At 36.7% G+C, this 15,741-nt stretch overlaps 1 protein-coding gene across 5 annotated transcripts in view; it reads right to left on the bottom strand.

Annotated features, from left to right (window-relative positions):
- MBD5 (methyl-CpG binding domain protein 5) overlaps positions 1-15,741 on the bottom strand; it is a 187,339-nt gene that overhangs the window by 150,463 nt on the left and 21,135 nt on the right. The window lies entirely within an intron of this gene.

Genomic DNA, 15,741 nt, shown 5'->3' with positions numbered 1-15,741 from the left:
GTGAAACATTGAAATGTACACATGACACTGTCTTTAATAACCAAAAATCACTGTATACATATATTAAGATAATGAAAAGAACAATTACTTCCTCTAAAGGTTAAACAATGTTGCCCAGTTTTTGATTTGGAAATTTTGATAATCTTGTCCATGTCCTGACTCTAATATATTGAGCTCTGTAATATATGGCTCTTAGTTATTGTTCCCAGGGCAATGGAGTACTAAACATCCCCACACACTGTGAAGAAAGCAGGCCTGTGTCATAATAAAAGCATTCAATATAAAATATATGATACATAAACAGCAATCTCTTCAAATCTTACTCTGAGACTGAGTATAGGGATTGGATATGGTAATTTCCCATTTTCTTAAAATAGAAATTGTCTTTTTGAAAAAGATATTAAAAAAAAAAGGTATTTATCTCAAATCTAACACGTTAGAAAGAAAAACTACTCAGTAGATAATAATGTTGATTTCTGGTTAAGGATGGTAGATTGAACATATACTTAATTCCATCCCCTTTCAAAACCACATTAAAATACAGTATAATATTAAATATTTCACTAAAAAGCATGAAACAAGAAAGAAAAAGAGAATGAGGGATGAATGACAGTACCAAAATTTGGAAACTAGACGGCAGAAGGACTACAGCTAACTGACTTAGCAAATGCAAACAAACTAAATCTTAAACTAGTAGGAGATAAAGCCAGGAAAAAATTTTATTTGCATTACAGTTTCCAAGAAACTTAGTAATTGGTAGCACCCAGACTTATGGAAGTAGGTAAAAGGTAGAAATAAGAGCAAGGCTGGTTGGAAGTCTGTTTAAGAATTAGTCTCTTGCATTCCCTCTCTACCATCTGCAACTGGACAAGTACCCCTCCCTCTATCATCCTAGCAGAAGACAATGTTTATTCTTTGGAGTGGTAAAACAGAAGGTTCCCAAACTGGGAAATTTGGAGAATTCTGGTCAGCAGAGTACTCTACTGAAAACAGAACTGAATGAAATTTTATACTTTGAATATGACATCCCAAGTCCTCTTCTACTTAGTTTGTAAAATGCTAGCAGCGCATCTTATAACCTCTAGGTAGGAGATTGAATGATTCTTCTTTGGAGAATCTAACTGGATTAAAGAGAATCTAACTGGCTTAAAAACTGGATTAAAGTTCTCAATAAATTGACACCGGGAGTTCCTGAACAAAACAGCATGGTCAGATCTATGGAATCCACAGTCATCAAGCCCCAATTATGTATTATCTAGATATCCCCCTTTCTTATCACCTTAAACATGAGCAGTGGGAAATTAATCGATTAAATGTGAAGCTGAAAAAAAAATCAAGAAGTAGGAATATAATCATTTATTTAGAGATACTGTTCTTCATAAACACCAAAAGAAACACCTAAAAAGAACCGAAAGTGATTGCTTCTGGCAATTGGAAAAATGGTGAAGAGGTGTAGAACAGGAAACTGCTAAGTTCTTTAAAAAATAAGTCTTGTAGGACTACTTGATTTTTTAAACTATGTGCATGTGTAACTCTGATAAATATAGAACAAAACAGTATAAAATTAACATTAACAATGATCTGTAGGAACTTAGCAATTCAAATTTAAATTCTTAAATGTGGCTGCGTATGAACTGCTGTATTGTCCAACCTTAAAGGGTAAGTTTCTAGAAAACAGGTGTTACACCAGACAAATATCTGCTATGGCAGCCAGCACGTGGCAGGTAACTAAACATTGCTACTTTAACTGGTAACAATGAAAAACAAAAACAGGCACTGTGGTGGGTTCTAGACCTCCTGGGTTCAAATCTTGACTCTAACCCTTTCTAGTTATCTAGTCTTGGACAAGATATTAAATCTTTTTGTTTATGCTTCCTTATCTGTAAAATCCTCATTTCATAGGAATGTTGTGAGTGTTAACATATATTATAGGAAGAGTGTTTAGCACAGTGCCTGAGGCATAAGGAATGGTTAATAAATGCTAGCTATTTTAATTTTTATCCCCAAATCCTAACTCTGGATGTTAAGGATCATGTCTACTGTACCTCCTACTACTCCCTTGCACAGACCTTACGACATTTTATTTCCCACAAATGTCTTGTTCAACAACTCTAACCCTAACCATCACCCTAAAATCAATATTGCCTGGTTCACTTCAAAACACAAACTAGAAATAAATACCTGGAACCACCTCTTTTGTCTTATCCATTCTTACTTTCCTTTTCCTTTAAGGCAGCCTGGAGCAGGATTTGTAAGTAGAGGACCTAAGTTTGGGCAGGTCATTTAGCCTCTCTGACTATCCATTTTCTCATCTGTTAAGTGGAGATGATAATACCTGCTGGAGTGGATACTTGAAGTTTGTCTCTCCACCATGCTTTCCTGCTATTTCTGCTAACTGTATACCAATTTTCCTTTTGACAACTCACCTGTTTTTTTTTTTTTTTTTTTTTTTTTTTTTTTTTCGGTATGCGGGCCTCTCACTGTTGTGGCCTCCCCCGTTGCGGAGCACAGGCTCCGGACGCGCAGGCTCAGCGGCCATGGCTCACGGGCCCAGCCGCTCCGCGGCACATGGGATCCTCCCAGACCGGGGCACGAACCCGCATCCCCTGCATCGGCAGGCGGACTCTCAACCACTTGCGCCACCAGGGAGGCCCAACTCACCTGTTTGACAGCTTTAGAGGTGGGCCTAACTGCCAAAGCCAGTCTGCATAGCCCCCTATCCCTCTGTCCACAGTGAGGTTTCCAAGGATGGATACTTAATCAGATCAGGACCACTGACACTCAAAAATGTCAGTGACACCAAGTGTGGAGCTGACAATGAAGCCAATTCAGGGGATAAGAACTGGGAGCCTCAGATTAGTCTTTCTGGAGACCATTCTTTCCTATAAACCACAATATCTCCTTTTAGCCTAAGCTTGTGTGTGTGGAGTGGGGAGGGAGGGGAGGGGGGGAGGGGAGGGCAGAGAGGGCGAGTGCTTCTTCAGCTAAATGAGTCTTAACTCCTACCAACCATGTAAGTATTATCTCTACTGTTTCTAAGATCAACTGAGATAATAAATATAAAAATCTTGGATAAATGTAAAAGAGTATGCAAATGTTAATTGTTAAAAATTGTAATAACATAAGCCCAATTTCTTCACAAAGTATACTATCCTTGTAATAGTTATAACTTATTTTCACAAAAATCAAAGTACCTTATTAAAAATCTGGACATGATGGATAGTATTTGTAAATATATATTTTGCATAAAAAATATAAGAATGCACAATTGTCCAAATTATTCCAGGTCATGCATGTGACAGCAGCTCAGACGGCTTCCTTATCTACCAGATTTAAAAGGTTAGGCTAGTACACCCTAAATCTCTATTTTACCCTTTGATATTTAAAGTTGTATGCTCCATAAACCTATTTGAATCCTTTTGAAAATATGTATTCTGTACTAATTACTTATAAGTGAATTTTATCAGACTTAATTAGTAAAGTCTAGAGTAGAACAATTATTTTATTATTTATAAGTAAAACATGAATTAGAGAGAAATTGAAAAATGGTACCTAGTCCCTATAAAAGCTGATTTTATAAATGTATGAAATAAAATACTCTGAAGTCAGAATAAAAATTAGAAATAAATGATACCCCAAATGACCTCAAAGGCTCTAAAAAGGCACTTGTTTTCTTAAATAGATTCATCTCTTCATGTCTACAGGATTAGTCTGACTGATGATTCTTTTCTTTCTGGCTAAAGCAAAAGTAAACTTTAGCTCAACTCCTGTTTAATTTCTCAGAAACGAAATAAGTGCAATTGAAATAAATGCTGCTTTATAGTATTTGCTTCATCTGATATCTCCTAGGTCTTATCTCTAGATTGTGCTCCTTTAGGTAAAGGATCAGATAATCAGGTAATAAGGATGACTTTGGTCTCATCTTCCATTATCAATACCTAATGATAACAATGAATATAATAATGAGAAAATCATGAGCATGAATGTATACATTTTTTTCATGATGGAAAATATCCAATACAAAATGAAAAAAAAAAAAACTGGGCTGTAATGGCATTTTTTTAAAGAAAGAAAATGATGAGTTAAGAATGCTGTTCTTTAATTAAAAAAAGTTATAATATCAGGGTCACTGGTAAAAGTTTAATACCAATTAAAAATAGTATTAGACAGATAATTAGTCAGGAAACATAATAAAATGCTTAAATTCCAGTCCAACAAAACCAAGAACTCTTCTTAATAAACTGGACTATGAAGAATGTGGTATTTTAATAAATATACTTTAAGTCAGTTTTGTCCTTCAAAATGGTTATCTTCGGAGGCTGTAAACCAAGCCCAGAAATGCCAGGATTGTGAAAAATATTTCTGGAATTTCTCTTTTGTAATTGCCTCTACAGTTAACTTTTGTACCACACAAGATTCCTTGTTGTTTCTGACCCCAAAAGGCATACATAACTTTTGACCCACTAAGCTTAGTTTGACATGACATTTAATTGGTTTAAGAATTCAGATGAAACTAGTATGTGCATGCAAAATAGTATGTTAAGGAACAAAAGCAATTCCATAAATATTTTGTGCAAAGGCAGTATCCATGGAGTAAGTCTACAGTTTCCAAAAGTGCTTCTGAGAGTCAAAAAATAATAAAGATTTTAAAATGTTGTTTGTCGCCTCCCCTATAACTATGTCTTAAATTAAGAATAAAATAGCAGTCTGAATATGCAGACATAAAATATCAAATTTCAGATTGTGAGAATAAATTTTTTTAAAATAGCAGCTTCTAAAAATTAATTCAATTTAACATTTATTGAATGTATTCTATATATCTATAGGAGTGCTAGATACAATAGAAAACAGCAAAATAAATAATACACAGGCCAGGTGTTCAGAGCAATTATAAGCTAAGTGGAAGAGAAAGTTACGTACAATAACCAGTACAACATTCTACTTCGGTTCTAGACTTAAACATTCTAAATAAAGCTAAAATCTTAGTTATATAAGCTAATTTACATTCAAACGTTTTAGTCCATAGTTTCTCATGTCATTCCTTTTACCACTAGCATTGTGTACCATTATAAATACATATCACATCACATTGTATAAACTTATTTATATGTCTGCTCCCTCAGCTGGTCTATGAGCTCCTCCACATGAACTAGAGGTCATGGCACAACATCTACTGTAATGTACATGAACAACAACTGTGTGAATCATAAGGCAGGAAGTTAAATTACTGAAAGAAAGGCAAAGCGGTATGAGAAAATCAGAAAAGGAATGGTTTTAATTCCCACTGGAGACAGCTTCAAAAACAAGGGAGCATTTAAAGAAAACTGAGATCTTAATATACAGAAACATAACAAGAGAGAGAGGATTATGGGCAGATGGAACAGGAAAAGTCTGCAAAACTCTGAAGGTAAGGAAGGTACTGAGTATGCTTTAAAATCTTCATAATCCAGTATCACTAGAATTCCAAGCTTTTGTGATTGATTGATAGATGTATTAACTATAGGGAGGGGTACTGGGAATAACACTTAGACAAATTAGCAGCGATCTGAGTGGGTCATCTTTCCCAGACCTTTACTACCGGGGGACCAACAGTACAGGTCTATCAAAATGGTGCCACAAAAAAATGGCCTTTGAAAATCTATTCATATGTCTGAACACAATTCAGATGTCTATATTATTTTAGAATAATGTAGAGCACTCCTTACCAAATGGCATTTCATGGAATAATACACTCTTAGAGAAATGCAAACACGTGCAGAACCCAGTTCAATTCAGTGTATTTTCCCAAATAATTTGACCATGGAACATTTTTGTCATAAAATTCCTGTTAACATCTCAGTTTGGAAAATATTATTGTAATTTCCCTATTTTTAATATATAAGGTATCACTATACTTTAAAATTTGAGTTATCAAATGGGTCTATTTCAGGCATTATGATGTTATAGTACTACGGGGAACAACTCCTACTAAATATCCACCAATTTGGTAGCAGAGGATATGAGACAGTATCATGATAATAAATTATCAATATAAGTTTACTTCATCTTATATACCCAAACCTACATGGATTATTTAATAGTTTATGGTGAATTAATCATAGACTACAGTGAAATTTAGTCAGATAAACATAAGGTTTGATTTAGCTATATCTCCTTAAAAAATATAAAGAAACTGGAAACAAGATGAATGTCTACAAATAGCGGAATAGTTAAAAAAATTTTGGTACCTCCATACTACACAATATTGCAGTCATTAAAAAAATAGAGCTATTTCTACAAAGCACTGTAGAGTGAGAAATGCAACGTGCAGGTGTGTGTGTGTATGTGTGTGTGTAATCCCATCTTTTAAGCAATGAACAATTCCTCTCTCTATATGTGTCTATATATATATGTGTATACACATTGAGTATATGGAGGATATATACTAGATTAAGAAAAAAGACTGCATAAAAATATGATAATAACTTTACTGGTATATAAAATAAAAATAAGATCTAAGAAAATGAAGAATATTAAAACCTAGAGAAATTACATCAAAGTTGATTAAAACTAATACAATAAATGTTTCCTATTTGATTTCTTTAATGAATTCCCATTAATCATGGTAGGGGCTGGGACAGGTGAGATGTACATTTCGTAGCATGAGTTATATATTCTTTCATGGTTTGATTCCTACTTTTCTCACATTCCCAGTATATATTCTACATTCCAGCTACAGTAAACAACCTAGCATTTACTGGGATACTCTGTGCTACTTCATAATCCTGTGCCTTTGTACATACCGTGTCCACTGCAAGAAATGTCTTTTTTTTTGCTTCTCTGCATGTTGAACTCTTAAAAAGTTTATGTGTAAGACTTAGTCAAACAAATATTAAAAATGCAACCTGTTGTATAATAAGCATTGAGTAAGTATTACAGGAATTCAAAGTCCTGACTGGAGTAGTCAGGAAAAGCTAGTAAATGAATTAGGTCTTGAAAGATTAGCACTTTAACAGAAGTGAGGAGAGAGGGTGCAGGCAAACCTCGGAGATATTGCAGGTTCAGTTCCAGACCACTGCAATAAAGCAAATATTATTCTCAAAAAGCAACTCACACAAATTTTTTGGTTTCCCAGCGCATATAAAAGCTATGTTTACCCTCTACTGTTGTCTATTAATTGTGCAATAGCATTATGTCTAAAAAACGATGTACATACCTTCATTAAAAAACTTTATTGCTAAAAAATGCTAACAAACATCTGAGCCTTCAGTGAGTCATAATATTTTCCCGGGTGGAAGGTCCTGCCTCGATGCTGATGGCTGCTGACTGATCAGGGTGGTGGTTGCTGAAGGCTGGGGTGGCTGTGAGAATTTCTTAAAATAAGACAACAGTGACGTTTGGTGCATTGATCGACTCTTGCTCTCACAAACAATTTCTCTGTAGCATGCAATGTTGTTTGATAGCATTTTACCCATACCCACAGCAGAACTTCTTTCAAAACTGGACTCAATCCTCTCAAACCCTGCTGCTGCTTTATCAACTAAGTTATTGTCATTTCAACAATCTTCACAGCATCTTCAGTAGATTCCACCTCAAGAAACCACTTTTTTTGCTTATCCATAAGAAGCAACTCCTCATCCATTCAAGTTTCATCATGAGATTGTAGCAATTCAGTCACATCTTCAGGCTCCACTTCTAATTTTAGTTTTTTTGCTGTTTCCACCACATCCACAGTTACTTTCTCCACTGAAATCTTGAACCCCTCAAAGTCATCCATGAGGGTTGCAATCGATTTTTTGTAAACTCCTATTTATGTTGATATTTTGACCTCTTGCCATGAATCACAAATATTCTTAATGGCATTTGGAATGGTGAATCCTTTCCAGAAGGTTTGCAATTTACTTTGCCCAGATCCATCAGAGGAATCACTATCTATGGCAGCTATAGCCTTATTAAACGTATTTCTTAAAGAATAGGGCTTGAAAGTTGAAATTACTCCTTGATCCATGGACTGCAGAATGGATGTTGTGTTAGCAGGCATGAAAACAACATGAATCTCATTGTACATCTCCATCAAAGCTCTTGGGTGACAGGTACATTGTTAATGAGCAGTAATATTTCGAAAGGAATCTCTTTTCTGAGCAGTAGGTCTCATCAGTGGGCTTAAAATATTGAGTAAACCATGTTGTCAACAGATGTGCTGTCTCCCAGGCTTTGTTGTTCCATTTATAGAGCACAGGCAGAGTAGATTTAGCATAATTCTTAAGGGCCTTAGGATTTTCAGAATGGTAAATGGTCACTGGCTTCAACTTCACCAGCTGCATTAGCCCCAACAAGACAGTCAGCCTATCCTTTGATGCTTTGAAGCCAGGCACTGACTTCTCCTGTCTACCTAAGAAAGTCCTAGACGGCATCTTCTTCCAACATAGGGCTATACTGAAAATCTGTTGTAGAGTGTACCAATCTTCATTATCTTTTTTTTTTAACATCTTTATTGGAGTATAATTGCTTTACAATGATGTGTTAGTTTCTGCTTTATAACAAAGTGAATCAGCTATACATATACATATATCCCCATATCTCCTCCCTCTTGCGTCTCCCTCCCATCCTCCCTCTCCCACCCTTCTAGGTGATCACAAAGCTCCAAGCTGATCTCCCTGTGCTATGCGGCTGCTTCCCACTAGCTATCTATTTTACATTTGGTAGTATATATAAATCCATGTCACTCTCTCACTTCATCCCAGCTTACCCTTCCACCTCCCCGTGTCCTCAAGTCCATTCTCAACGTCTGCATCTTTATTCCTGTCCTGCCCCTAGGTTCTTCATAACCATTTTTTTTTTTTTTTAGATTCCATATATATGTGTTAGCATACAGTATTTGTTTTTCTCTTTCTTAACCTTCATTATCTTAGCTAGATCTTCTGGGTAACTTGCTGCAGCTTCTACATCAGCACTTGCTGCTTTACCTTGCACTTTGATGCTATGGAGGTGGCTTCTTTTCTTAAACCTCATGAACCAACCTCTGCTAGCTTTAAACTTTTTTTTTGCAGAGTCCTCAACTCTCTCAGCCTTCACAGAAATGAAGAGCATTAAGGCCTTGCTCTGGATTAGGCTTTGGATTAAGAGAATGTTGTGGCTGGTTTGATCTTCTATCCAAGACCACTAAAACTTTCTTCATATCAGCAATAAGGCTGTTTTGCTTTCTTGTCATTTGTATATTCACTGGACTCACACTTTTAATTTCCTTTAAGAACTCTTCCTTTGTATTCACAACTTGGCTAACTGTCTGGCACAAGAGGCCTAGCTTTCGACCTGCTTTAACTTTCTACATGCCTTGCTCACTGAGCTTAATAATTTCTAGCTTTTGATATAAAGTGAGAGATGTGCAACTCTTCCTTTCACTTGAACACTTAGGGGCCACTGTAGGGTTATTAATTGACCTAAATTTGGCCTAATTTCAATATTGAACAGGGAGACCCAAGGAGAGGGAGAGAGATGGGGGAACAGCCAGTTAGTGAAGCAGTCAGAACACACACAATACTGATTGAGTTCCATGTCTTATATGGGTGTAGTTCCTGGTGCCCCCAAACAATTACACCAGTAACATCAAAGATCACCGATTACAGATCACCATAAAAAATACAATAATAATTAAAAAGTTTGAAATATTGCAAGAATTACTACAAAAGCTTGACACAGAGACATGAAGTGAGCAAATGCTGTTGGAAAAATAGCGCCAGGGCTTCCCTGGTGGCGCAGTGGTTGAGAGTCTGCCTGCCAATGCAGGGGACGCGGGTTCGTGCCCCGGTCTGGGAAGATCCCACATGCCGCAGAGCAGCTGGGCCCGTGAGCCATGGCCGCTGAGCCTGCGCGTCCGGAGCCTGTGCTCCGCAACGGGAGAGGCCACAACAGTGAGAGGCCCGCGTACCGCAAAAAAAAAAAAAAAAAAAAATAGCGCCAAAAGACTTGCTTAACGCAGGGTTGCCACAAACTTTCAATATGTAAAAAATGCAATATCTGTGAAGTGCAATAAAGCAAAGTCCAATAAAATGAGGTATGCCTGTATTACAAGTGGGGAGAAAGGACAAAAGCCAATATATATAGGTGGTATACAGTACATGACATCTTTAGGAGGGTATGTGGTAAATACTTATGGATGGGTAGATAGATTTATCAGAGGATTAATACAGGGAAACAGCAAGTCATAAGATGGGAAGGTTGGAATATGGCCAGATAACTTAGACTCTAAAATATGAAGCAGGGTTTCCCTGATGGCTCAGTGGTTAAGAATCTGCCTGCCAATGCAGGGGACATGGGTTCCATCCCTGGTCTGGGAAGATCCCACATGCTGTGGAGCAACTAAGCCAGTGCACCACAATTACTGAACTCGAGTTCTAGAGCCTGCGAGCCACAATTACAGAATCCTGTGTGCCTAGAGCCCGTGCTCTGCAACAAGAGAAGCCACCACAATGAGAAGCCCGCGTACCACAACGAAGAGTAGCCCCCCGCTCTCCACAGCTAGAGAAAGCCCGTGCACAGCAACAAAGACCCAATGCAGCCAAAAATAAATAAATAAATAAGAAGCAAAGGCACCTAAAATCTATCCTGAATACACCCAGGCTCTTCAAATAGGAGAATGTAAACCTCATGTGACACTAGAAGGCCCAGAATAAATATAAAGCACCTTTCTGGCTCATCAATTTTATTTGAAAATTTGCAGAATTAAGTAATTTAAGTTTTAATTTAAATTTAAAACACTATTTAAAAACATTTATTTAAATTTAATACATTATTTTTATATTAAAACAAACAGATTTACTATGGAGTGGGATGTAAAATTTGTGCAAATTTTTAAGATAAAACAGGAAACCTCCAAGAAATACTGAGCTTGTGGTGAGCTATGCTACCAGATCCTAGTGGGTGCTCTCATTTACATCCTTTCCTGGCAGTGGAAATATAGTCATGAAAGCAATTTGAGCAAGGTAGTAACAGGACTGAAGTGATGATTTACTTGTATTAATCTAGCAGCAGGATGCAGGCTGGCCTAGAAATGGGGGAGAAGATTAGAAATCTGTATCCTGGCTAAAGAACTATTGCAACAGTCCAGAATAGCAGCTATTAAAATGGAAAGAAACTTGACAAGCTCCATTAAGGAACTTAGTATTTCAATTAATATAGCAACCTTGCAGTATATTAGAATTGACTGAATGATACTAGACCTTCTTTATATTGAGAGGCAGTTTACTGTTGGTTAAGTACCAACTCTGGTGCCAGAATTCTTAGGGTTAAATTTCAGCTCAGGCACTTACATGCTGTATAACTTTGTACAAACTGTTCTGTATCTCTACTTCCTCATCTGTGTAATGGGAATAATGACAGTACTACCTACTTCACTGTATTGCTGTGAGGACTAAATGAGTTAATACATGTAAAGCACCTAGAACAGTGCCTGGCACAATAAACACTATTTAAGTGTTAGCTGCCACAATTACTTAAAAAAAAAACTATTTATATTAACCCTCAACTTTCCTGAGATTTTAAGTTCCAAGGAACTAGGGAGATCTACAGTGTGAGTATATCTTCTCTAATTCTGTGACGGCTCTGGAAAAATCCCTGAATCCTAGAATATCAGCCCAGAGATCAATGAGGGCTTTAAAAACATTATAGGTTAAGCCAGTTCATCAGTACATTTTATACCCTGTTGCCCCTTCGTTACCATTAAAAATATTACCATCAAATTCTTACAAATTTGATAACGTATTTTAAAAATGTCCACAGCAAGTGTTTTTGGCATCTAGTAAGACTAAATTTTTTTGATAGAATATAATTGTTGATACTAAAAAATGGAGAAAGATGTATATCTATCTTCTCAGAATGGACAAACTCAATGATTTGCTATATGTTATGGTATGTTATAGTGCACTGGTAGGTTTTATTAGGTTGGACCACATAAAATTGTCATATTCAATCATTTTTGACTTACAAAAATTACAAATTCATATGGTTCAGCTTCATATTACCTTAAACGTACTTTGGACAAATAATATATACTTCTACTTTTCTTAAGCAAATTCTACACTTTTCTTTGTTTGTTAAAATAAGCATGGAATGGGACTTCCCTGGTGGTGCAGTGGTTAAGAATCCGCCTGCCAGTGCAGGGGACACAGGTTCGAGCCCTGGTCTGGGAAGATCCCACATGCCATGGAGCAACTAAGCCCGTGTGCCACAACTACTAAGCCTGTGCTCTAGAGCCCACGAGCCACAACTACTGAGCCTGCGTGCCACAACTACTGAAGTCCAGGCACCTAGAGCCTGTGCTCTGCAACAAGAGAAGCCACCAAAATGAGAAACCCACGCACTGCAACAGGAGTAGCCCCCGCTTGCAGCAACTAGAGAAAGCCCACGTGCAGCAATGAAGACCCAACACAGCCAAAAAAAAGCACAGAATGATTTGAACAAACAAGGTCAACAATAGCAAACAAAATCACTCTTATGTAAGATACCAGTCTGGAACTTGCAAAACTCCTCTGTCTCGACCTTTAACCTCTGATTCCTCCCCTAGTTTCTGCAGTGCTGTTGTGAGCAGGCTGGCCTAAGAGATATCGCCCTACCAACTTTGCATGTATTAGTCACCAAATGCCTTGCCTTTGTTCTTAATATTGCTTTTTAAAAAATTATTATTGAAGTATAGTTGATTTACAATATTGTGTTAGTTTTAGGTGTACAGCAAAGTGATTCAGTTTTATATATATATATATATGTACACATATTTTTCAGATTATTTTCCATTATAGGTTATTACAAGATATTGAATATAGTTCCCTGTGTTATACAGTAAATCACTGTTGCTTATCTATTTTATATAGAGTAGTGTGTATCTGTTAGTTCCATGCTCCTAATTTATCCCCTCCTTTCCCCTTTGGTATGATATCACTTACATGTGGAATCTAAAAAAAATACAAATGAATCTATATACAAAACAGAAACAGACTCATAGACTTAGAAACAAACTCATGGGATATTGCTTGGAAAGATTTTCTAGAATGGTAACATTATTCTTCAGAAACTGAAAGGTTTTTGACTATACTAATGAATGAAAAACCAAATTGTTGACTTTCACTGAATGTCTTTTGTAATGTTTTGGGGGATATACTAAAATTCAGAAGGTCATACTTATTAAAATCAGTAGCAGCTGTAATTATTTGGCTGGCCATGTGCAATCTGGCCATGTGCAATCATTGTTTCATTCTCTGAGACCAACTAAAAATATAAATAGTATCTTCAGATTTAATTTTAGTTTTGAATAGCTCTTGTAATATAGCCATAGTATACATAACAATACATAAAATAATATAAAGACACATTATTAGCATATGTTTTAGTGTGATACTTTCATTTTTAGTTTTAAAAGAGTAAGATGAAATGTACCCTGGCTCTTAAAAACCAAACAAACCAGAACTGCTTTAATTCCTGGATATCAAAAGAATCCAATCTAAGTTATACATCTATATGAAGTTAAATGGACTTGATAAAAGTTTAAGTATCTTTATTAGCAATAGCTATTTATAAACAGAAAGAAACTTGGAGAAAATATTGCCCCAGACTGCTCTGCATGTTTAGTTAGCTTTAAAGGTTAAAGGGCTCTCTGACAGGAGAGGGAGGATTTCACCCTGGATTACTCCAAAAGGAAAATTTTAGAATTAGTAGAAAGACATAGCTAGAAAGCAGTGATTAACTTGGAACAATGTAGAACCTCATAATACTATGAGCAAAGCTCAAATACAAGCGAATTCCAACCAGCATTTCCCCACCCCCAATTTATTCTTTATGTGACAGAGTAATTTTTTTTCAAAATATAAATCTGAGCATAACATCTGCCAGTTAAAAACCTTCAATAGCTTTACATTGTTAATGAACTTAAAATAAAAGTGTCTTCAGATGGTCTTGTAGAGTTACTGTGATCCAGTTACTTAATTCCTCTAACAACTTTCTATCCATTGACATCTTTCACCAATTAGTTCACTTCATCTTCTGGACACACTGTCCCTTCAGTGGCTGGTATTCTCTATGTTCCTTCCAGCCATATGGCTTCCTGCTATGCCTTCTGCCTAAAATGCTCTCTCCTTCCCTCTTGACACAGTTAACCCATATTCTACTGGCAATTAACTATAAGACAATATAATTCATTATTATATTGGCCTGTGAATGAAGTGTAATGGGGTGGTTATTCTATTAGGTGTCCCTGTATCTTAGTTACCAGCAATAGAAACCAATTCAGTGTAATTTCAGCTGAAAAAATTATTAAAAGATAGGAAGCATCTCACAGAATTCTCCAGGGAGTCGTACAATCAACTTTGGAGGTGACCCAGCCAGAAAAGAGGCAGCAGTGTACAATGCTCCTGCTTGGGAGCTGCAAGCTGGATGCTGCCACTAGAATGACTTTTCTGTTATATTGGACACTGGAAGTAGCTGCCACTGCTAGTACTACCTTCTCTGTAAATGGAGTCTGTGGTCTGTTTTTAAATGTCTCTAGGTTTTGCTTCAAAGATGTTGTGTGTATGCGTGATTGAGAGTCTTGTTTGTGGAGTCGCACTCGATATGTGAGGAAGGCTGAGAAAGTCAACAGTTGGTATTTTAAGTCTTTTAGGTAGGAACTATCTCTAATTCAGAATGTAGGGAACTCTCTGAGCACAGAAAGAGGACCCTACTGCTAATTAGCCAAGAGCAACAACATATATCCATTAGATTAAGAATGGAGACAGAATTGACAAAAATTTTTCAGAGAAAGTAATATTTTAGTTGGGTCTCTGTCTCTTGTTTCTGTTGAACAAGATTTTGTCAGGAAATGTGAAAGCAAGTGAAAGGGAAGATGCTGCAAAGAGAGAAATGAGAGCAGCAATGGTTCCTAAGTAGCTTTATGATCAACTAAGGAGCTTTTAAAAAACTCATCATCTGTAAAGAATCTGATTCAGTAGATGTGGACTGGGGCCCTACCACCTCACATTATTTTCAGGATATTTTTGCAATCACTTGGTTTAGCATCTCTGAAAGGAAAGGCATGAACATGTGAAGTAAATGATACGTTCGGAGAAAGTAGTAAGTTGCTGGCCCAGTATAAGTAAAGCACAGGCAGAAGATCAGAGATGAGGCAAGATCAGTAAACTATGGCCAAACAGGAAACGTTATAAAAGACTTCCTGAGCAGTCTTAAGTTTATTCTACAGGCCACCAGACATTTTTGAAAATTGGAATAACACAACAGAGAAACCTGTTAACCCTGCATGTGGGTGAAATATTAACACTTCAGTGAACAATAGGAAATGACTAGATATCAATTATTAAACAAAACAGAAAAATTATTACCAAGAAAATGGAATAAAACTGAGCCTTTTTTACATATTGTATGCAGGTGCCTGAAGGCTTAATCAAGCAATAGATCCAGAAGATCTTTTACTCTAGTTTTCTTGGGTGAATTAGAGTGGAGGATTAGTAGCCAATGCAGACTGAGTGGGGAGAAGTGAGAACTCTTCAAATTCTTTAACTCCTTAGAGTCAAACTGTTAAAATTTAACTTCAGAACTCTTAAAATTCTAAAGAACTTGAGACAAAGTTCTTTAAACAGAGTACAGAGCAAAGATCACCTTTTGCCAGGGAGGCTCTGGGAAGAGAATGGCTGCTGGAGAAGGAAGGAGGGCCTGTCCCATCCTGGCTGGCACAGCCTGGGTTAACTAGGGAATCATCTTCTCTCAGAGAAAGCAGAAAGT

This window comes from Mesoplodon densirostris, chromosome 8 (genome assembly GCF_025265405.1).
Source record: "Mesoplodon densirostris isolate mMesDen1 chromosome 8, mMesDen1 primary haplotype, whole genome shotgun sequence".
Classification (NCBI taxonomy): Eukaryota; Metazoa; Chordata; class Mammalia; order Artiodactyla; family Ziphiidae; genus Mesoplodon; species Mesoplodon densirostris.
Note: the sequence above shows the minus strand (reverse complement) of the source record. Positions and strands in the feature narration are given on the sequence as shown.